Genomic DNA, 22,710 nt, shown 5'->3' with positions numbered 1-22,710 from the left:
AGAGGCAGGAGAATCTAATTGAGTTCAAGGACAGCCTGGTCTACAAAGTAGTTATAGGATGAATAGAGCTGTGTAGTAAACCCTGTCTCAAAACAAAACAAAAGGAATACCATATTCTACCTTTAGTGGTTATTATGTATTTGAGAAACATGCAAAGTCCATTCAATAGAAGAAAATCATTATGATATTTAGTTTCATTAAAAAAAATCTAAAATGGCTGAAAGACAAAGAAATGTTAAATCCTTAGCCACCAGAGAAATTCAAATCAAAACAGTCCTGAGAATCCATATGACACCTGTAAAAACTGCCAAAACCAAAACACTGATGACAACTTATGCTGGAGAGGATATGGGGTAAAGGGAACACTCCATTGGTGGTGGGAGTGAAAACCTGCTTTGGATTTCAGTATGGTGATTTCTCAGAAAATTAGGAAACAACCTACCTTAAAACTCAGCAGTACCACTCTGGGGTATATACCCAAAGGATGCTCAATCATATCACAAGGACATGTGCTCAACTATGTTTGTAGCAGCACTGTCATAGCCTGAACCTGGAAACAACCTGTATGCCCCTTGACCAAAGAATGGATAAGGAAAACGTGGTGCCCTTACACGATGGAGTACTACACGACAGAAAAAAAAAAACAATAATGACATATTTAAATTTGCAGGCAAATGTACGAATCTAGAAAACATCATATTGAGTTTGGTTACCCAGACTCAGAAAGACAAATATTACATGTACTCACTCATAAGTGGTTTTTAGACATAAAACAAAGAAAATAAAGTAGCCTAAAATCCATAATCCCAGAGAACCTAGACAATAATAAGGACCCTAAAAAAGACATATGTGGATCTAATGTACATGGGAGTAGAAAAAGACAAGATTTCCTGAGTAAATTCCCCAGGTAACCTCATATTACAAAAGAACGAGCAGATGTATGCTTGCATATTCTGACCATCTGTCAGGAAGGAGGGGATCTATGTGTATGAGACATCTTAATGTCAAAAGAATCAAGTAACCACATTCTGAGTCAGTACGTGTACCTACACTTGTCAACCATTTTAAGCAACCTCCAAACTCTGACCATCAGACAAGGTGGAAATAGGCTCACAGTTTTAAGCCTCCACACTAATATATTTATTTATGATATCTAAAATGATCAAAATTTAACTTGCGCCACAGTCTAGCTATGATTTTGTTGTAGGCATTGCTGACACTACTTAGCACGAGTAAGGGTACAATCGCATACTTGTATGTGGCAGTCCTGAATAAATGAGAATGCATCAGGGAACAAATCCACAAAGAGTTTCAAAGAGAGAAATATCTTCCTGGAGTGGCTCATTTCCAGGCATATTCTGTGGCATATCATCTACCAGTCCTGTTCTGTGATTTTGTAATTTGAGATATCTGGCTTCCTTATCTTACAAAAATTTTCCTGAAGTCTCTAAGACTTCTCAAACCAGAGGTTTAATCAATCAATCAATCAATCAATAAGATACTTTCATGCCCATAAAAACAATGTCATGACACAACCTGGGCATTGACAAACCAGTTTAGTTCTGGATATGAATAAGTTATGGGGTTCCAGTCTGGTCACAAAGCCTCCAGGAAGCTGGACTAGATCAAAGTAGCATAAGAAATGTTTTTTGAACTATCTAGAAATTATAGATCATTACTTCATCCTTCTTTACAGCCAGATGGATGTATGGTGAGTCAGTTTCTTCACAGATAATCAGGACCTGCCTCTTCATCTTTATGTTGTTATTCTGCGTGCCTCTACCTCCCAAGTGATGGGATTAAAGGTATGCACCGCCATTGTCTGGTCTCTGTGGCTAACAAGTGACTAGTTCCATACTCTGATCTTCAGGAAAGCTTTGTTTGTTAGATCACAAGCAAAATATCACCACACTGCCATACAGTCTCCACTCACCATAGTCACCAGCTCCCATGCCTTCTCCATCATAATAGACTGCATCTCTTCAAACTTTAGGCAAACTAAAGCCTTTCTAACTAGTTAATCAAAATATCTTGGACGGAGTTTAGGAACTGTAGCAGCAGGCCAATTCTAATTTCTAATCAAACTTCTTTCTTGACTCAGCCATAGGTTTGAAGTTAAATCCTGAAATTGCTTCGGCTGAAGCTGCTTACTTTGTAAAATGGGAAGAATACTTTGTTTTGGATTCTTGCCAAGTTCTATGGTGTTATTCACAAACTTCCAAGTGCCTGACTTGGTGAAAGACAGGTGTCACTACTGACAGTTCCCTAAAGGAGTGATATAACTCTTCAGAAGAGAAATTGTTTGTGCCCTTCCTATTTAAATGTCGTCGTCAGAACTTAATGAAAAAAATTTTTCTGCAAAAATATTGTTATTCTGCTCCTTCTGGGCGGTAAAAATGTCACCCAATTTGAACTGTATTCTGTTTTAGCACTTACAAACGTAGATGACAATAATTTAAAAGACAACACGACTGAGCTGATTAATCATTTAATGCTCTACAATGAATCACATGTTCCTTGGCTTCCCAGAGGTGCTTGCAGATTTGTCCAATGCTTTTCTGTGACACTTCCTAATATGATTCTATTTGCTCTTCAGTAGGCAATCTCATTCCGTTATTATATTTTCAGCGGGATAAAAGTAACATTACAGTGACATTTGGGGAATAAATGCCATTTTCATATATATTTAAATCTGTATTTTTTCTTTTGAATACAATAAGAATCCTAAATGACTTCAGTCTGCAAATATAGATTATTTCATTTGACTTTCTGAAAATTATATATATTTTCTTGAATGGTAGTCGATTTCTAATTTTTAATGTTAATCTTTTTTTATCTCTTAAGAAAATACTAATACAAATGGCAAATCCTTTTGTCTAATCATATTGATCCAAATATTGATTGCCTTCTTAAGTTGTTTTTAAAAGCTAATAGTCTGCAGTCTAGACAGATACTACAGTGATTAAGTAAACTATTCAGTCAATTGTGTTAGATAAATTGGGTATGACTAACTTGTTTTGATATCACCTAACTCAGCTTACTGCCTTGTCCAAGCATCATAGGCACTAATAAATATTTATTGATTTAAGTTGTTTGCTCTTTAAAGTGAAATATACTTGTGTTGAAACTAAAGCAAATAATTTAGATAATGCATGTGAAATGCCTAATACCACCTATTAAGTCCTTTGACAATTCACACCCACCTTCCTCTGATTAGTGTGTTTCATTTGTTCCTCTTTTATTTTCAAGCATGCATTTAGTTGGATAATGGCAAATTGCTTTCTCAATATCTATTATCTATTTTGTTTTAGTAATTGCATATTGAGTTCTAAGTCATCTCCCATCATCTTTGGTCTAACATCTCTCTCTTGTGAAACTGTATTGCACATTATTTATAAAGGACTTTAGCAAAAAGCAAGAGAAAAACACCATGGATACCAGTAAGAAAATGCTTCTTATACGCAAGTCTTATTCATTAATAAGTGAGATCACTTTGAAAAGAAAATCATTAATGTTTGCACTCCTATGAGACAATAACTCTGCGGGAGTTAGATCTGATCAGATAATGATTAGATAAACCGTAGGAGGATACAGATTAGCTATGAAATTATTACTTCTGGGAATCTGATTTAGTGCTTTTTAATTTTTAAATATGAAAGCACAAGATCCAGAAGATCAATAAGCCTGAGAATCCAAGCAGTTAAGAGATCTCACAATGAGTTTTTTAGCAAGGAAGATTTTTGTGCAAGAAATATAATTATGAAATTCATTAAAATGGCTGTGTTAGACTGTTTTTCTTGGCTCTTTATACCTCAGGTTCTAGGCGAGCCATTTACACAAATGGAGTTCCACTATGAAATCTGCTTTTTCCTTTGTTGTCAAAACTACAAAAATTGGTTTATATTTTTTATACCACATTAATACAGGATAGTTATTCAAAACCTAGAATTGAAGGTTTGTGAAATACCATGTTTCCCTTCAAGAGCTTCATATAGTTTAGCTTCTAAAGTGGAAAACATACTGTTGGCATTTGTAAAAGTGGTGATACATTTTTTTTGTAGAGATGGAGACTAATAACAATGGATGTATATATACTCTGTTCTCTTATTTACTCTACTATTACCCATGAGCAATCCTTGAGATACAGAATCCTACAATGAGCGTGCAGTAATAATCCTAGATCCACACAGCCGAGGATCTGCCATAGGCTCATCCATAATGTCCTCTTGAGTGCTTAGGGCTAGTCAGAGCCAACATTGTTATCTGAGTGGGATGCTCCAAACCTAGAACAAGGTTCCAGATAAGCCTCAGTTTTGCCTCGTGGGACACTCTATGGATAATTACCAACATTCTGCCTATCACACTAGATTGATCAGATGTCTTGACAAATTCAAAGACACATATGTATACACTTACCTTTGTATTAAATTTGGATGCCAAGACAGCAAATAGGTTGGTTATTCTTGCTTTTTGGTATTATGTTTTCTTCACGAGATCACAAGAAAGTGGAACTGTCAGAACAGTATGAACATGTTGATTTGGAGACAAGTTTAATCAAGCAAGATGCAGGCCAAATCAGGGCCCCTGGCTGTGGATAATCCACACACTGAGCCTTGTGAAGGCACATGGGCACTCCTGGCACTTCCGTGTTCTGACCATTGTTCATCTGGGGTGTGATAGAGTGTCAGGTTCTGAGTGGGCTTTGAGCATCTGGTGCTCAGCACAGCCTCCAGCTCTCCATCACTGCTCAGGGCTTCCCGGAAGTGGCAGAGTTTATCTGCAAGCACAGCTTTGGAGGATGTCCTAATGTGAATTCTAAGCTATCTGGGCTGCCCAGGGCATCTGAGTTTCACACAGGCTTTACCAGCTGCATTGGCAGAGGGAAGGCTCACTTGCACATTGAGATAGTTGTTCTTACTTTGCACAAGACCGTCCTGGGCTGTGCTTCTTTTTGGAGGTGGTGCATAGAGATCAGTTCACATTCCAGGAATGCAATGGTCAAAGGCAGGCATGGCTCGGTGCCATGTATGCTATGCTTACATAATAAAATGTATAATATTGAATTTGACATAGTCATAAAAGCAAACTACTGTTCAGATATTACTGCATAAAGTGGGTAAAACTTAAATTTTTATCATCTTTTTAACATAATATTTTTATTGCTCATTTAGTAATCTCATATAATGTATCTCAGTTACTCTCACTTCCCAGTCTTCACAGGTCCACTTTCCCACCCTTGGGTCCTCCTCCTCAAAAAAACAAAGAAAAAGCAAAAGAAAAAGACTTGAATTTGTGCTATCTATATAATCAATGGATCATGGTCAAGCTCCTGGTGGCCAGTCCCTTAAAGAAAAGCTCCCCCTCCCCAGTCCCCACCAGAAGCCAGCAATTGTGAGAACTACATGTCAGCATAATTGTCAAAATGTTTAAGAGTTCTAATTGCTGGCTTCCTGTCTAGGCTGTTATTTTATTTGGGGGGCAGGCTTGTCACAGAATCCTTCTATGTTTTTTCTCGGCTGTGAGTCTGCAGGCACACTGCAGAAGAAGCTTTCTTGTCCTTTATGACTATGTGTCATAGACTTTCATATGGTGTCTGGTGACTGCATTGACTATACATCCACCTGGCCTCCTGCATCAATATGTGTCATAGACCTCAGCATGGTCTCCAGTGACAGTACAGAACATGGATACCCACTGTCTCTGATAGCAGCCTGGCCCACATCAGCATGGCTTCCTTCAGCAGCACAGACCATATTCATTGCAATGAGTCATCAGTCTGGCTCAAAGCCTCTGGTCTCTGAAGCACACAGACCATCACCAAGACTTCCTTGATCACAGTCATGCCTGAGATCTTCATCTACATTATTGATGATGTGCAGAAACTGTTCTGCCACACCTACTCCTCTATATGGCCCAGTGGCTCATTGATGGAGCAGGTGTTAGTGTTGACCTACTGAAAGTGCTCAATTCGGGCCCAGATGGCAGCCTCATTGGGCTGCCCTGAATAGCCAATTTTGATCATCTTCATGAAATAATAACAAGCAGTTTGGTTTGATGTTTCTTTACACAACACTAGGATCCATGAAGATGATAGTGTAGTAATGATGTTGCCAACACCAAATATGTGGTATTACAAATTATTACTTTAATACAAATGAGCTGTAATAAATCATTGCCTTTCTAAAATAGTAACAGTATTACCACCTTCTTCTTGTAGTGAGAGATGTAAAATTAGCTGGGTATTGGACAGAATAAAGGGTTTAGTTCCTGGCTTACGTCTCTTGAATGAGAAGAAACATATCTTTACTTGTCTTTCACTCATTGGTTCATATCTTCCAAGCATTATGAAGTCATATATTTTGTTTTTTGTAACATATTTTAAAATATGAAACAGTTAACACAGACAGAGACATAGAAAATATTTCTTTCTTACATCGCAGGCATCCTCATGGTAGCCCTAGGGCCCTAAACTTGGGAGCTATTTTAAACTCTTTCTTATGCAATACAAAAACTTCTAGCCAGGGTTTGTCCAGCTTCATCAATGTCAAGGACACTGGAAAGAAGTTCAGTATCTCATTAATCAAAATCACCTTTTCAGTCAGTCCTCAGCTATGAGAACACTGTTCTTAACATTAAATTCAAGCTTCTCACTAAAATACATCCCTAAGATTGCAGCCCTCGGTTCTCACTGGGTATCAGAAACTTCTAAAAAGCTATCAAAGAAACACTGTATCATGGGAAATCCATATTCCCGTGAAATTCCACCAATCCCAGGGACAGGCAATAAATTGTTTTAAGCAAGGGAGTCATTTTCCTTAGCAGAATAGTCATGAATACACTACTCTTGCCTTACTAAATAACCGTCCATCCATGGACGCAATGCTTAAAAATCTCAAAGGTCCATACGCAAAGAAGACATGGAGTTAGGAGGAGTCTTACTGAGAAGAAGGGAGTGGATGAGGAAAAAGAATGGGGTTTATAAGAAAATGACTAAAATTCATTACATAAATATATGAAACTGTCAAACAGTAGCTTTTTAAAAAATCAGGTGACCAGTTTCATTCCTCAGAGCTTTGGCTTTGTAGGGAAAAGGAAGTCATTTCCTGCCATTCCTATGCTTATGGAGGAAAACCCTAGATTTAAAAGGTTAGTGTGGTGGTTTGAAAGAATATTGCCCCCATTGGCTCATAGGAAGTGGCACTACCAGGAGGTGTGGCTTTGTTGGAGTAAGTGTGTCACTAGGGGGAAGTCTTTGTGGTCTAATAAGCCTGTTCAGGATGCCACTCTCTCTTCCTGCTTCTTGTAGATCCAGATGTAGAACTCTCAGTGGCTTCTCCAGCACCATGTCTGCCTATGTACCACCATGGTTCCTGCCATGACAGTAAGGGACCAAACTTCTGTGTAAGACAAGCCCAAATAAATGTTTATAAGAGTTGCTGTAGTCATGGTGTCTCTTCACAGCAATAGAAATTCTAACTAAGAAAGTCAGATTAGCAATGGAAAAAAAAACATACAGATTTATTTACTGTTGTTTTATATGATATGGGAGTCTCCATAAATGAAGACGCAATAGCCAAACACAGCTGGATACAAAGTTATGGTGTTCTTTAGTACAGAGGAGTAAAGCCTATTCATAGAAGCCTATTATGCAGTTTCTGAGAGAGGTTAAGTCTTCAGACATAAAGTATAGTAAAAATTATTCCAATTTGGTCAATGGGTGCTGTAGGCATGAAAGAACTACAATAAGGTATCCTAATAATATGTACAAGTAACTCATGTTATCAAGATAACATAAAATGCCTGAGAGCAAAAAATTCCAGTGTCCCATCCTTACAACCACTAGCCAACAAAACCATAAAAAGTATAGCTATGTTGGGCTCACTCTCATGTGTGAAATATAGATAAATCCTGTTCTGAGTTATGGCACAGACTCTTAGTTCAAAATGCCAACGTTGGTTTTCCTCATCCCTCTATATGGTCCTACCTCACCACAAAACATATCAGAAGGGCCTCCTGTTTGTTGCCTGAAGTCATCTGAGTTTGTAAGGGCTTTTTCTTTTCTGAAAAGGAGGGGGGCATTAATGTTATTTTTCCATATTAAAAAATCATAAGCATATTGTGCATCCCCGATGAGAAGACCACCTAAATGCCCTTGATAGCCTCTCTCCATGTCCTCTTCTTTTTCTAAAACAGGCTGGTTTGCAGGGCTGGCTAGCCTGAAACTCTCTATATAAACCAAGCTGACCTTGAACTCTCAGAGATCCGCCTGCCTCTGTCTCCCGAGTGCTGGGATTGAAGGTGTACGCCACCACTCCCAGCACCTTCACAACATTTTAAACATCTATTAAGGACCCTCCATACAGCTGGCATGCCAGACCCGTGCTCTGGCAGAAAGAGCAGTTGTTTCAGGGGGATTCAACTACTAGCTGCTTTTCTGCCTTCTCTCTGGTCTTTTCTTTCTTAGGAGAGATTTGAACATTTCAAAGAATTGCCATTTCTATGAGTGTTGGTGTTGTAGGCTTAAGAAACTTCCTGTGCTCAATGGCAATGAGGCCACTTTGGGTTGAGTATCTAAACACTTAGACTGAATGGGAACATCATCCATATAAAACAAATCAATCATTATATGCACTTCCACAAGTCACATCATTCTGGAACTCTTTCTGAAGAAAGCAGCAAACATGACTAGTTAACCATAGAAGAAATAAAGGTCTCCTTGGTGTTTACTAATTGTTTAAGAAATAGAGTCTTACGCTGGATGGTAGTGGTGCACACCTTTAATTCGAGCACTTGGGAGGCAGAGACAGGTGAATCTCTGTGAGTCAGAGGTCTGCCTCATCTACAGAGTGAGTTCCAGGACAGGCAGTAAAGCTACAGAGAAATCCTGTCTCAAAAAATACAAAAGTAAACAAATAAACAAACAGTGACTTTCATGTTTTACATCCTCAGTAGCTATAGTATTGAAATGAGTGGGGGAAGGAGAGGAGAAGAGAAAGGTTGAGGAATGAGTGAGAGGAACGGAGGAAGACAGAGAACTGGAGAGGAGGAAGAAAAAGAAGGACGCAAACAGAAACACCTAGATATAATTGTGCTACTTTGATTGAAAAGTGGACAGTTGTGTGTTGAATTAGGAGCAGCGGGGCTGCGTCCCCAGCACCCCGCCGCCCGCATGGCTAGGTTATGCCCGAAATAATTACACAGAAACTGTATTCTTTCAAACACTGCCTGGCCCGGCTAGTTCCAGCTTCTTATTGGCTAGCTCTTACATATTGTTCTAACCCATTTCTAATATTCTGTGTAGCCCACGAGCTGGCTTACCAGAGAGGATCTTAACCTGTGTCTGTCTGGAGTGGGAGCATCATGGCGACTCCTCTACTAAGCTTCCTTTTCCCAGAATTCTCTTCTGTCTACTCCGCCTACCTAATTTTCTGTCCTATGAGGGCCGAGGCAGTTTCTTTATTATTACAAGACCCACCTCCATCAGTTGTGGAGACAGGGGATTGACCAGAGTGAAGAAGCTCTATTAGGTCAACTTAACAAGACTCCTTGCTCATATTACTCTCCAATTTTCTGTGTCTTCAGCAATAAGAACATTCCTTTGCCCAGATATACAGTGACCTACCTCACATGGGGATTTTATGACCTTTTTATAAGGAAGGCAAGAGGTTTTTATCCACCTGCTTCAGAGGAAAGGGGTGGGTGAAAGTCAAAGAAATATTACTATGTTTGCTGTTTTCTCAAATGCCAAGGTGCCATTTTCAGGAGTGTTTGTACCTAACCTCATCTTTTTCTTTTGGTCCTAGTGAGACTATGACACCAGCGTAATTAGAAGGTTCTTTGATCCTAATAGACAACCTAGGTCATGAGGTTTTCTACTTTGACTATACAATAGAACCATCTAATGAGTTTTGAAAAAATATTTCCACACACAGTATCTAGCCAAGCCCCAATCAGTATTACAAGTCATAGAGCTGAAAGTTTATTGAATTTGGAATTTTCTAAAATTTCAGATAATTATAATTTTCAGTGTGGGGATAAGCACTCTGCAAAAATTTTAGCTGGTATTTTTAGGTGTAGTTAGTGACAAAGTTTGTGATCTCTTACCCAAAGTGAGAAGTTCCTTCCAAACTCACACATATGCAAACATTTTGTTAATCTCATTAAATGCTAAAACTGTTGCTACATTCAAATTACAGAATACTAATGTTCTTGGGGCATTTAACCAAAAACTTTACTGGATGTTCAATTAATAAGTTCAGTGTTTTTCTGGACGAGTTCACATTCTCTGACAAGTAGAAAAATCCTAATTTCATGTTTTTATCTATCCTTTAATGAAACCCATGTTAATCTAAGAGTATTTTTAGAATTAGGCCATCTGAGCTGCCATAGCACCCATTTCTTCCAGCCTTCAGGATGCCAGCCCAGATCAAAGGACAGCATTTCCTTGCAGAAGGGGGATGGCAAACAAGGCTGACTGATAAGCAAAAATGGGAGCTAGCAGGTTTAAGAGGAGCACAACCAGATCTCAGACTCATGTTTATCCAATCGATAAATGCCATGGCTCTTGAATAACTGTTGTTTAAACTCATTTCTCAGAGGCAGAACAAAGGAGTGTAATGAAAGCAGTGCTGTAAGAGAACTCATTAAAGTAAGTCAAGAGAAAGCAGGCTTTCAGATCATCAGGATCATCTTTTGGTTCACAAAAGCATCAGTGGGCAGCACAGTGCTTAGAGAGTGCCATTTGCTCTATCTGTAGAAAGATGACATAAAGGAGACTCATCAATAGACTCATGGCATGGTCTTTCTGGACTGGACTGTACAAACCTTTTCATCCAATCTTTTGTTTTTACTTTTTTTTGGTAATATGAATCTTCTCCCAAGCTTTTCAGTGTTTGCATTGATGGAGTGGTTAGCCAAGCAGAAAGGCCACAGATCAAGACTATTGTCTGCCAGCAAAGGCTCCATTGAACCCTAATGGATGTAGGAATCTTGCAAAACAAAGAGTCCTTAGTGCCTGGCACAAATGAATCCTACATCAGAGAAGTCCAAGGGAGCCCTTTTGATTATCAGAAGAAGTAGTAATTAGAAGGTGGACCTATTATGAACCCAGAAAAGGAAAAATAAAAGAATGCAAGACAAAAAGGAAGAATGAGAATGTAAGAAACATTCTCCACCAGTAATGTTTCCCCGGGATCTTCTGGCAAACACAAAGCAAGCTTGGATTATTTATGGCAGTGGTCTGTGGTATCTTTTATCAGGTCTATGAAGAAATTTTCTATTCATTGTCTCTGAGAGAGAATGGCTGCATTAATTTTTGAAGTTTTAGGCAGGATATATTCTGGCAAGTATAAGAAGAAAGAAATATTCACCTTTGGAGAGCATATAGTTGCCTTTTAAGGGATATAACATCTAAGAGACATTATTTTTCCTCTAAAACCTCAAATGTCCAAATTCTGTGTTTGAATTTGTGATATATCATTTGATACTATCCTTCCTTCTTTCCTGATCCTTAGAGATACTTGTTTCTCAATTTAGAGCTACCAATAATACTTTTGTGGAATGTTTTTGTGTGCATTTAGTTATTTTGTTTTATATTGTTTTTATATCTTGAAACAGATGGCAGACCATGAGTTGGATTCTGTGACAATTAGGAAACTCTTAAGTACAAGACATTTTAAGAGCAAATGGATGAATAAGGTGTCACCGCATGGCAAAAGGGAAGGTGACCATCAAAAGAAGTATTTGCTGGAACTTGCTGCAACAATATCAACAACACCATGGACAATCACCACCTACATCATTTGCTGACTGTACAACAGCTGCAATGAAGAATGAAATACATGACATTCTCATGATTCTAAAGGATAACATCATTTAGCATTTCAGGAATGCTAACACTAAAGCTAAGAATGGTTCACTGACCTGCTGAAAGGCAAGTATCTCTTAAGTAGAACAGCAACAGAACCCAGGCTCTAAGTTCTGAGGCCATAGAAGCCTTCCTGACCTTCCTGCCAATGCCCTCTCTAAATGTGCCTGTTCCTTTCCCAGGGCTACATAGACTGTCTTCCAATTCATCCATTCAGGAAATTCTACTTAGAGCAGGTATACTTTGAATGTAGTTCAGGATGTTGGTAAGGAAACTATCTCGTTTATCTATAGCACGCGGTTTCTTCTCATCATCCAGTCCATATATATGTGATGATCTATACAGGGGAAATACGTGCACACAGAGACTTTCTTCCATTAATAGTGTGAACTTCCTAAGTGATTCTGCAAACCTCCAAGCTCTTCCATACAACGTCATGCAGCTATCACACACTTCTTGGGATGATAGCCATCATGAGGCGACTGTAGACCAGATATATTAGCTTCCAAACTTCCCAGCTTGCACGGTTGTGCTTTTAGAAACTGTCAGTGACTCTTGAAGTTCTGCCTCTTCTTACTTATTGGGCTTATACCATGTGAGCCATATCTATGGAGAGAAATTGCTGCTGTTCTCATTATCTCTGTTCTAGATATGAGCTCCAAATGAAGTTTTTGGTTTGTTGACTTCAGCCTCAGAATTCATTTCTTTCTGATCTTTCCAATTATGGCAAGTTCCTTGTTCATGCAGCTCCAGGGACCTGGAAGATATGCCTGTGTAATTAGTTCTCTCCACTCACTTCCCTAATAAAGGTGATTCTCTGTATAACAAGAAACAAGCTGTGTCCCTCGGTCTTCATGTGTGCTCTTTATCTTAGACAATCTATCAGTGTTTTAATGCAGAACAATCTCTGAGCACTACAGGATAATCGACAGGCATACTGGGCACTTGCTGATCAGAATTAGTTTCTTACATAGGGCCAACCATCTCAGAATACAATAGACATTGGCGTAGAAGTCTCAGGAAGGGAGGGGACTTCAGTCATTCCACTTTCTTAATGTGGCCTTTCACCCTATTATCTTTTCATGTGAAAAATAATTACCATGGGCTGTGAATTCAGTTCTCAGAAGCTTTTTCTTGTTAGGTTGTTTTTACATGTTAAATTCTAAGTCTCATGCATAAAGGAATTGTCAGCATTCCCTGCCAATTAACTGCTAAAGCCCCTTGGAATTTCACTCAGTGTGTGAGAGGCCTTGGAGGCAGAATGATCTTTGGATGTGTAGCTTAATAGGATTTCCTGTGCCACGTGGGATTACATTGTGCTCCAGTACAGTTCCAACTGAGAAATGTTTGTCATATTTAACTGACAACTTAGTGTTATAATTGTATATTAAGAATATCTACTCCAGTCAAGCATTAAAATAATAAGTAAATACTAGCTATCGGCCTCACTAGAATAAGTAAAAACCCTGCCAGATATATTCTTAGCTACCTATAGGGAGTTTTGTCACCAACGCCATGACACTGACTGTCTTTTGGGAATGGAACCTTAAGATGTATGTGTGTGACAAGTGTCAAGGAGAAGTGAATTCGATCATAAGATCCATCAAAGCAAGGTAGACACGGGGGGTGCGGTGGGGGGAGGAAGGCTGTTCTCTCCTGAAGAAGCAGCCCCTCATCTCAATACTAAAAGCATCTGTGTAGGATTCCGTCACTGCTGCTCTTTGGGCCTGCAGTCTTTCATATGATACTGCACAATTCTTATCTCTTAAAGGTGCCACTCTTGCTTAGCATGAGAAAAATTGTCTCTCTGACTAGTGCTCCCTCCCTTAGAGGAAGGGACAGAGGGAGGGACAGAAGGAAGGAAGAAGGAAAGGAATCTCTGAAAATTCTGGATTATCCTTTGTTAAAGTTTAAATCCCTCCTCCTATCACTTGAGCAAGCATTAATACCATGTGTTTGAGAAAAGGCCCTGAGAGAAGGGAAAGAAATGACACACAATTTTTCCCATTGTCTGTAATCCCTTCTTTCTCCTTTTAAAGCCATACTTTTCTCTTGGGAAAAGGGCAAAAGCCTTCATTTCAGGATTCTGCAGAGGTCAGGGTACAATAAAAAGTTGTAAGTTTTATAAATTGGATGAAAGTTCCCATAGTGCACTTTTTTCTGTACTGAGATAAAAATAAAATTTCTCGATCTCAATGACTGAGTGAATGGGGTTGAGGTTTTTACTCAGGGACTCTCATCTCAACAAGCTTTCTAGTATCAGAAAAGGAGGGGGGACAAATCCCTTGTTCTTCAGCTGTGGGTAGTGATAGGTAGGAACTACAGGAAGTTAGAAGGTGTTGTGTGACTGTTGCCATTGTTATCAAAGACTAAGCACACAGAATGAAGAATACAAGGTGATAGTTTTGTCTCAAAATAGTATGTGTGTACAAGAAACAGATTTTAAAAAATCCTGGGCTGGAGAGATGTCTCAGTGGCTTAGAGCACTCTTTGCTTGTGTCATGCAGTGTTCTTTAAAGGAACAGAACTGATAAAATGGACAAATATATGTATATATGATTCATTGTGTGGCTTAGACCTTGTGACTGGGTTACTCCAATGGCTGTTTCCCAATGTCTCCCAGGGGCCAAGAACCTAGGATTCAGTTCATGACACTGGGTGATTCAATAGTTCTAATGTGATGCTGGTGGCCCAGAGGATCCCTAGATTCAGTATCCATTGGAATTTGAAGGCATAGGCTCCAATGCAAGGAAGGAATGCCTCAGCAGCAGGATTAAAGAACTTTCGCAGTGAGAGTGAGGGAAAAGTAGCAGAAGGAAATATTTCTCTCTTCCAGGCCCTTTTATGTGGGCTGCCACCAAAAAATGGAGACTAGCTTCAGGGGATCCAGTCAAGACAATCTCTCAAAGGCTGCCAAGCTGCTTCGAGTTTCGTCTACTCCAGATGTAATCAAGTTGACAGCCAAGATCAGTCATCACACTGCTCATAGGGAGGACCCAAATTCAGTCCCCAGCATGGCACCCACATTGGATGATTCATAACCTCTGTACATCCTGCACCGAGGAATGTGACACCTCCTTGTGGCCCCAACAGACACATGCCATGCACACACACGTTCATACTAAGACTCTAAGATGCAATTTTATCCTTTTCTGACACAATCTCCCACCTCCTACACACAAATCCATTGTATACCAACCAGGATGGTTTATAAAAATCCTACTGTATTAGTTACTTCAGAGTTGCTGTGATTAAATACACAACAGAATCAATTTAGGGTAAGAAATTTTGTCTCGTGGCTTCAGAGAGCTTCAGTCTATCCTTATAGGGTAGGCCTGGGGGAGTTCATGGCTATGAGCAAAGGGAAGAGGCTCCTCACATCACAGCAACCATGAATCCGAGAGGGACTGAGCAGAGGGTAACCTATTCACCCTCAGAACCTCAACCCTACTAGCCTCTTTTCTCCAGCTAAGCCACATCCATTATAGGTTTCAGGACATGCCAAAATATTGCTGCCTAGTGAAAAGGAAGTATTCAAAACAGGAGCTTGTGGGGGACATTGCTGATTGCAAATTATAATGCACAGATTTGATTTATTGAAACTAACCAAAGTCCTAACACTTGTTGACAGGGTACACTTCCCTATCTTACTGTTCTCAATTCAAATGATCTAATGCTACCTAAGGAAAACTCTGGAAAAAGAAAGTGTCCTGATGCTCAAAAAGATAGATATTCAGCAGAAAGGACTGTGGATGGACTGCAATCTAAATATCTGCAGCTACTGAGATAAACTCTTAATTCAGAGTGGGGGACCTTGTACAGGTGTCCAAGAAAGACACATGGCCAGTGTATTGGAAAGGGCCCTAACTTAGCTGAATCTGGCAACAAGAGCCCCTGAGCATCTCAGGACAGGAACCATCTTGGCTCACATTTATGCGACCTCTCAAATGACATAGCTGAGTTTTGTGTCTTTATTTCTGTAATAAAGAAAGTATTAGGGAAGTGTTGGTGTATACCATTTAGTGATAAGCTAGAACCAAATTAATCCATGGGAAACAATTACCACTGGAAGATTTTGCTGCCGACTAAATAAGTGTAAGATAAAATTAGTGCGATTGGGTAACAAGACATGATTTCCATATTTTACTGACAAGTAATGTTAGGAATCATTATCCTAATGGTTTATGAACTTCATGTATTACCAAATGACATTGCAGAGCAATATTATGATCAGGAGCAGAAGGCTTCATCCCTGTGTGACATAAGCAAGGAGGTTCTGTAGAGTGTAGAGGCTGTATGTGCAGTCTGCGTATGTGTCCTTAGAACAGGTTCACTTTCTTCTAAGAATCATTCTTTCTGTCAGAACGAAACACAGGAGAGAGAATCTTAAGTCTAGCATTGATGAACGTTTTATAGTCACAAACCCATGCAGAACCACGATTTTCCTCTTCTCTGGTATATTTAAGGTAAGGAATTTTTCTCTTTTACTTAACTACTGACGGAGAAGGGTCATCTGTCTATGTGTTACTTTCATTGGTTAATAAAGAAACTGCCTTGGCTCTTTGATAGGACAGCAGCTTAGATAGGTGGAGTAGACAGAACAGAATGCTAGGAGAAAGAAGCAGATTCAGTCAGATGCTATAGCACTCCTCTCCAAGATGGATGCAGGTTAGATCCTTCCCAGTAAGCCACCACCTCATGGTGCTACACTTATTAATAGAAATCTGTTAATCAAGATGTGAGAGTTAGCCAGTAAGAGGCTAGAGCTAATGGGCCAAGCAGTATTTAAAAGAATACAATTTGTGTGTTGTTATTTCGGGTATAAAGCTAGCCGCATGGGAGCTGGGTGGGAATGTAGCCCATCACTCCTCAAAACAAACTACTTGCAAGATTTGGGGAGTTAGTCATTGAGAGCATTGGCTGCTCTTCCAGGAAATCTGAATTTGAGTCCCAGTACCCACATGGCATCTCATAATTACCTTTAACTCCAGTCCTAGGGGATTTGATGCTTTTTTTCTGTCTTCCATGGGCACCAGATATACAACTGGTAGACAGACATCTTACAGGCAAAGCACTCATGCACACAAAGAAAAATAAAAATAATTTTAAAAAGATTAAGAATAACTATCTACAGCTGATTCTCTGGATAAAGCCCACATGATGAGAGGTTAGTGACTGCACAAACCTAATGTCTGATCTTCACCTGCACTTCTGCAGTGGCAAATTCCAGATTGGAAATACCAAGGATGTAGAACGTTTTAACATTTCTCTAGAGAACATGTGGAGATGAAAAGTAAAGCTGTAACTTAACATCTTATAAAGTATACGCCCTTCCTGCCCTCCTTCCTCCTGATGAGATGGACCAACCTCCTCTGACTGTGTCTCTTGAGGGAGACATGAAGATTCTGAGCATGGTCTTGGACTCCTTTGAAATCTATATAGTAAAACTGTGTCACCCATTCTATCTCTCTCTCTCTCTCTCTCTCTCTCTCTCTCTCTCTCTCTCTCTCTCTCTCTGACTAAGGGAAGCTCAGGGATGAGATGGATAAAAGCAGACGAGTTTGCTAGAACAAACTTGGCCAGAGGAAATCCATGGTCACTAAACAAATGTAACAGCAGTCCCAGTGATGGTGAGAGATGGAGTCTGGTCTCCCTGATCGCAAGCATCTGTGCAATGTAGGAGGATCTTCTGTTCATGTGTTTCTTTCATTGACTAATGAATAAAGAAACTGCTAGAGGCAGAACTTATGGAGGCAGAGAAAAAAGAACTGAATGCTGGGAAGAAGGGCAGAGTGAGAGACACCAAGGATCTTCTGCCCAAGATGGACACTGATTAGAATCTTGCTGGTAAGCCGCAGTCACATGGTAACACACAGATTAATGGAGATGGGATAAACTAATATGTAAGAGTTAGCCAATAAGAAGTTAAAGCTAATGGCCAAGCAGTGTTTTATTTATTTTTTAAGGGGGGGGTCATTTTACTTTATTGTCTTTTGAAACTCGACCACACTTTATTTGTAACTGCGGGATGACAATCATTTTCAGACACTGCGAGCATGGAAAACAGGACCACAGAATTTTAAAAGCCAAAGAGATCATAAAGATCACTTCAGTTGACCTTCCTGACAAAAACAGGGAAACTGAGGCTTGGCAGTTAAAGCACATGTTACTCTTCCAGAGCGCCTGTGTCGGTTCTTAGCATCATGCGGGGAGGCTCACAACCATTTCAAACTCCAAACCTTTTTAAAAATTAGCTTTGGACACAGCTCTATGTCTGTGTTCTTACCACTGTGAATGGAACAGAAGGCATGGGAAAGCAAGAAGAAAGAGAGACAGAGAGAGAGAGAGAGAGAGAGAGAGAGAGAGAGAGAGAGAGAGAGAGAGAGAGAGAGAGAAAGATCCCTAATCAATGCATGGCAGCTTTATGTTGCATCAGATATAATCACCAGACATTTGCCTAATCAGGGGAAAGGAAGTTTAGGACTCTTAGTTAACACAGTTTATCATCGTTCAATTGAACAAAAGTATTCCTCAGTCTAAACAGAGAGAATGGGGATCTGGGTAGGCTCTGGAGTGCTGTCTTGATGCTGTATTTAATTGATAGCACAAATTGGATTGTATCACACCAAGCAGTGTTTTAATTAACACAGTTTCTGTGTGGTTGTTTCAGGTGTAAGCTAGATGGGTGGCCAGGACAAACAAAAAGATCCTCTCCCTGCACCTTGCAATATCTGTGGTCCCTTAGAACATGATTCTGAAAAGTGATGTTCTGTTTTGTAACATAGGAAACTTGAATCACTAGTATTTCTTCTAGTATTTGCAAAGTTGTGAGAACTTACAGGCTTATACTCCCACAGCCTTGCATGTGGTCACAAGCTCAGAATGGCAATATCTGGACTACAAAGCTAAGTTCATAAAACATCTAGAGAAAATATACTAGGCTGTAATTGCTTCAATATTAAGGAAACCTAAAGAGACTCGACAGGTCCATATAGCATACCTCTGAATTAAAAAAAAGATATACAGTTTTTAACAATCAATAGAGAAAGAAAAATAAATGATTAATGGAAGTCTTGCAATAATTTTAATTGATACACTCAATGTGGTACATATAGAAGTATAATGTTCTTTAAATAGAGAAGACACATATCTGTGAACCAAAAAAACTAATCACAAAATGGTCAAATACTAATCAAGAAAAGAAAACTTTAATAAGCATTTTATGACAGAGTCTCTTTCCCCTTAGGAACTTATGATTTGTTCAAAAATTATTATAAATCAACCATTTCCAAGTACTTTAAAACATAATGAATTTAACAGATTCACAATGAACACCAAGAATAAATGGGAGTGTTTCTAAATGAGAAGAACCATTATGTAATCATTATTCAATTGTACCTTGCTCTTAACCCTGCCTGTGAAAATAGCAGACAAACAAATGTGGAAGCCAGAAGGATGGAAGGTGAATGTCCTTCCCAGATGAAGCTGTTCTGAGGTTCATTATCCCAGGAAACAGAAGTAGACCAGGACAGTCACCCAAGCATGCAGACTTCTGCTTCCTTCAAAGCATCACACACACACACACACACACACACACACACACACACACACACGTCTCCTTTGTAATGCTTTACATATTCTAACTTGGGGTTTATTATTAGGCATGTATGATATTATGTTTAATGAAATTATGTAAAATACATATTACTTCTATGGACATGCCTCAGTGCTACTTTTGGAAGACACAATATTTAAGGCCAGATAGAGTATTCTTAAATATCTGGGTATTCTTAAATATCTAGGATCTACTTGACTGTAAATATAAGGGTACCTACTTTGGTAAGGACCAAGGTGCATAATTCAACAATAATGCTTCTGCTTTGACAAATGACCTTCCAAGATGTCCTGGGCTTACATTAGACCCTGGCATGGAGAAAAAGAGGAGGAGGAAATGGAAAAGAATTCAAAACTCAGTAGTTGACTTTTATCCTTATTGCCAGGCTTCTTAGTAGTTGGAGTTTTCTTTGGAATACCAACCAGCTTCCCAAATAAAGACACGGAGACTTATTATTAATTATGAATGCTCAGCTTTAGCTTAAACTTGTCCACTAATTCTTTTAACTTAATTTAACCTGTTTCTATGAATCTACATTTTGCTTGGACTTCTTTAACTTTCTTTCACTCTGTATGTTCTACAGTCCTGTTACCTCCATGTCTGGCTGACTGACCCCTGGCATCTCCTTTCTGTCCTCTCCTTTTCTTTACTTTCTTGAATCTAAATTCCTCCTCCTACTCACTCTCCCTGCCTGAAAGTTCCATCTATACTTCCTCCCTTGCTACTGACCCTTCCATTTTTTATTAGGCCATTCATGTGCCTTAGGCAGGCAAGGTAAAACAGCAGCACATCTTTATATAATTAAACAAATGTAATACATATTTACATAGTTAAACAAATATTCTACAACATAAACAAATGTGTTGCATAGTTAAATATTTTGCAACATAAACAAATGCAGCACATTTTTTGCATAATTAAACAAATATTCTGCAACATTTCCTACTTTTGTTTAAATGAAATGTTTTAGCTTTACCATAGTAAGACAATATATGATAAGAACAATTACTAAATAAGAATTATGTTTACAATATTCAGGCTTTTTGCATTTGACAAATTCAGAGAAAATACTCATTATCTTCCCTATCTTAGAGAGTCCAATGTTGCATGCCTAATTTACTTTTTTCCTAACTTGTTTTACCAACCCAAAGTTAACTTTTTAGATTTCAAAAAATTTTCTTAGATAAACAATGTAAGTGGAGATTATACTTTTGTTTCCCAGTCACCAAAACCCAAATAATCACATTACAACACTGTTTGGCCAATGACTCAGACATATTTCTAGTTAGCTCTTATATCTTAAATTAACCATTTCTATTAATCTGTTTATTGTCATGACACTGTGGCTTACAGGTAAGGCTTTGGCATCTTTCTGCTATGGCATCCTCCTGACCCTGCCTTATTTCTCCCTGCATTCAGTTTAGTTTTCTTGCCTAGATATATTCTGCCCTGCCATAGGTCAAAACAGCATTAATTCTTTATTAACCAAAGGTAATAAAACATATTCATTGCATAAAGAAGGGAATTGCACGTCATCTCCCTTTTTCTGTCTAAATAAAAAGGAAGGTTTTAACTTTAACATAGTAAAATTACACATAATAAAACAATTATCAAGCAAGAATTACAGTTGCAATATTCAGTCTATTTGTATAAAGCAAAAATTAAAGAAAATATTCTATCATCTATCTTATCTTTATGAGTCTAAAGTTTCATATCTAATTTGTCTTTTATTATAACTAATGAAAACTATATCTTTATTCAACTCCATCAAGTACCCCAGAAAGATATAATATTACTTAAATAAACAGGAAGTTCATTGCAAGCAACTTTCAAAACTCTAGAATTTACAGAGACATCTGGCTGTCTGGACAGCCAACCAAAATTATTCTGTAACGTTGGAGCATTTATCTTCAGCCTACAGACCCATAGTATCTGACAAACTTTTCCATGAAGCAAGAAATTTGAAAGACTGCTCTGCCTATATTGACAGTTTGGTAGTCACTTTCTTCTGTGTCCTGCAGAATGTCTTGTAGAATCATTCATAATGCAAGAACCCTGAAGTACTGTCTCTCCTTCTTTTGGCAAGTTCAACAGTAATTTTTCTGTGGTTCCTACTTGTCCAGTTTCTACAACATACCATTAAGCAGTCCAGGCAAGAGCAGTTTTTGTCCAAATGGCTAGCCTTGTCATATTGAAGGTAAATTCCATAATATATTTCTTGATTGCCCATCAACCTCTCTGAAGTAAATGGTGCTACCAGAAGCAGACATGTCTCACTATCAAGAAAAGTCTAAGTTCTTAAAACCTTTTTAATTATATATTTTGTAGATCTTTAAAGTATTGAAGATTATCTGCCTAAAATATATCTTCATATATCTGGAAAACCTAATCAACACAACTGAAAGTTTGATTTTTATAAATTACTAATAATCTGTAAGATTTAATTATATATTACATTTTTAATGAACTGTATAAGCATAATACCTTAAACAAGAGTAGAAATATATGTAACAAAATTGACCTTAAATTTGTTTCAATAAACCATGATCTATATCAATGCAAAGTATTATTCTCTACATCATATACCACTTACTTTTTTAGGAATTGATTATGACCATTAATCATTTATAACCAACCCTATTAAAACGAAAATAAACATTTATAAGCAATTATTTTGGGAATTTGGACATAGTTTTCTCAAAATTGCTTCCTGTTGTTTGTTGGGCAAAGTATTTTTTTAATATAATTTTTTATTGGAAAAAAAAATTTCCACCTCCTCCCCGCCACATTTCCCTCCCTGTCTCCCTTTTCCCTCCCCCTCCTCCCTCTCCTCTCCGCCTCCCCCCACTCCTCTCCCCCTCCCTCTCCAGTCTGAAGGGCAGTCAGGGTTCCCTGCCCTGTGGAAAGTCCAAAGTCCTCCCCGCTCCATCCTGGTCTAGGAAGGTGAACATCCAAACTGGCTAGGCTCCCACAAAGCCAGAACATGAAGTAGTTCTGGGCAAAACCCAGTGCCATTGTCCTTGGCTTCTCAGCAGCCCTCATTGTCCGCCATATTCAGAGAGTCCGGTTTTATCCCATGCTTTTTCAGTCGTAGTCCAGCTGGCCTTGGTGAGCTCACAATAGATCAGCCCCACTGTCTCCGTGGGTGGGTGCACCCCTCGTGGTCCTGACTTCTTTGCTCATATTTTCCCTCCTTCTGCTCCTCCTTGGGACATTGGGAGCTCAGTCC

Source organism: Alexandromys fortis, unplaced genomic scaffold, assembly GCF_014885135.2.
Source record: "Alexandromys fortis isolate MF-2015 unplaced genomic scaffold, M_Fortis_MF-2015_v1.1 scaffold_104, whole genome shotgun sequence".
Taxonomy (NCBI): Eukaryota; Metazoa; Chordata; class Mammalia; order Rodentia; family Cricetidae; genus Alexandromys; species Alexandromys fortis.
Note: the sequence above shows the minus strand (reverse complement) of the source record.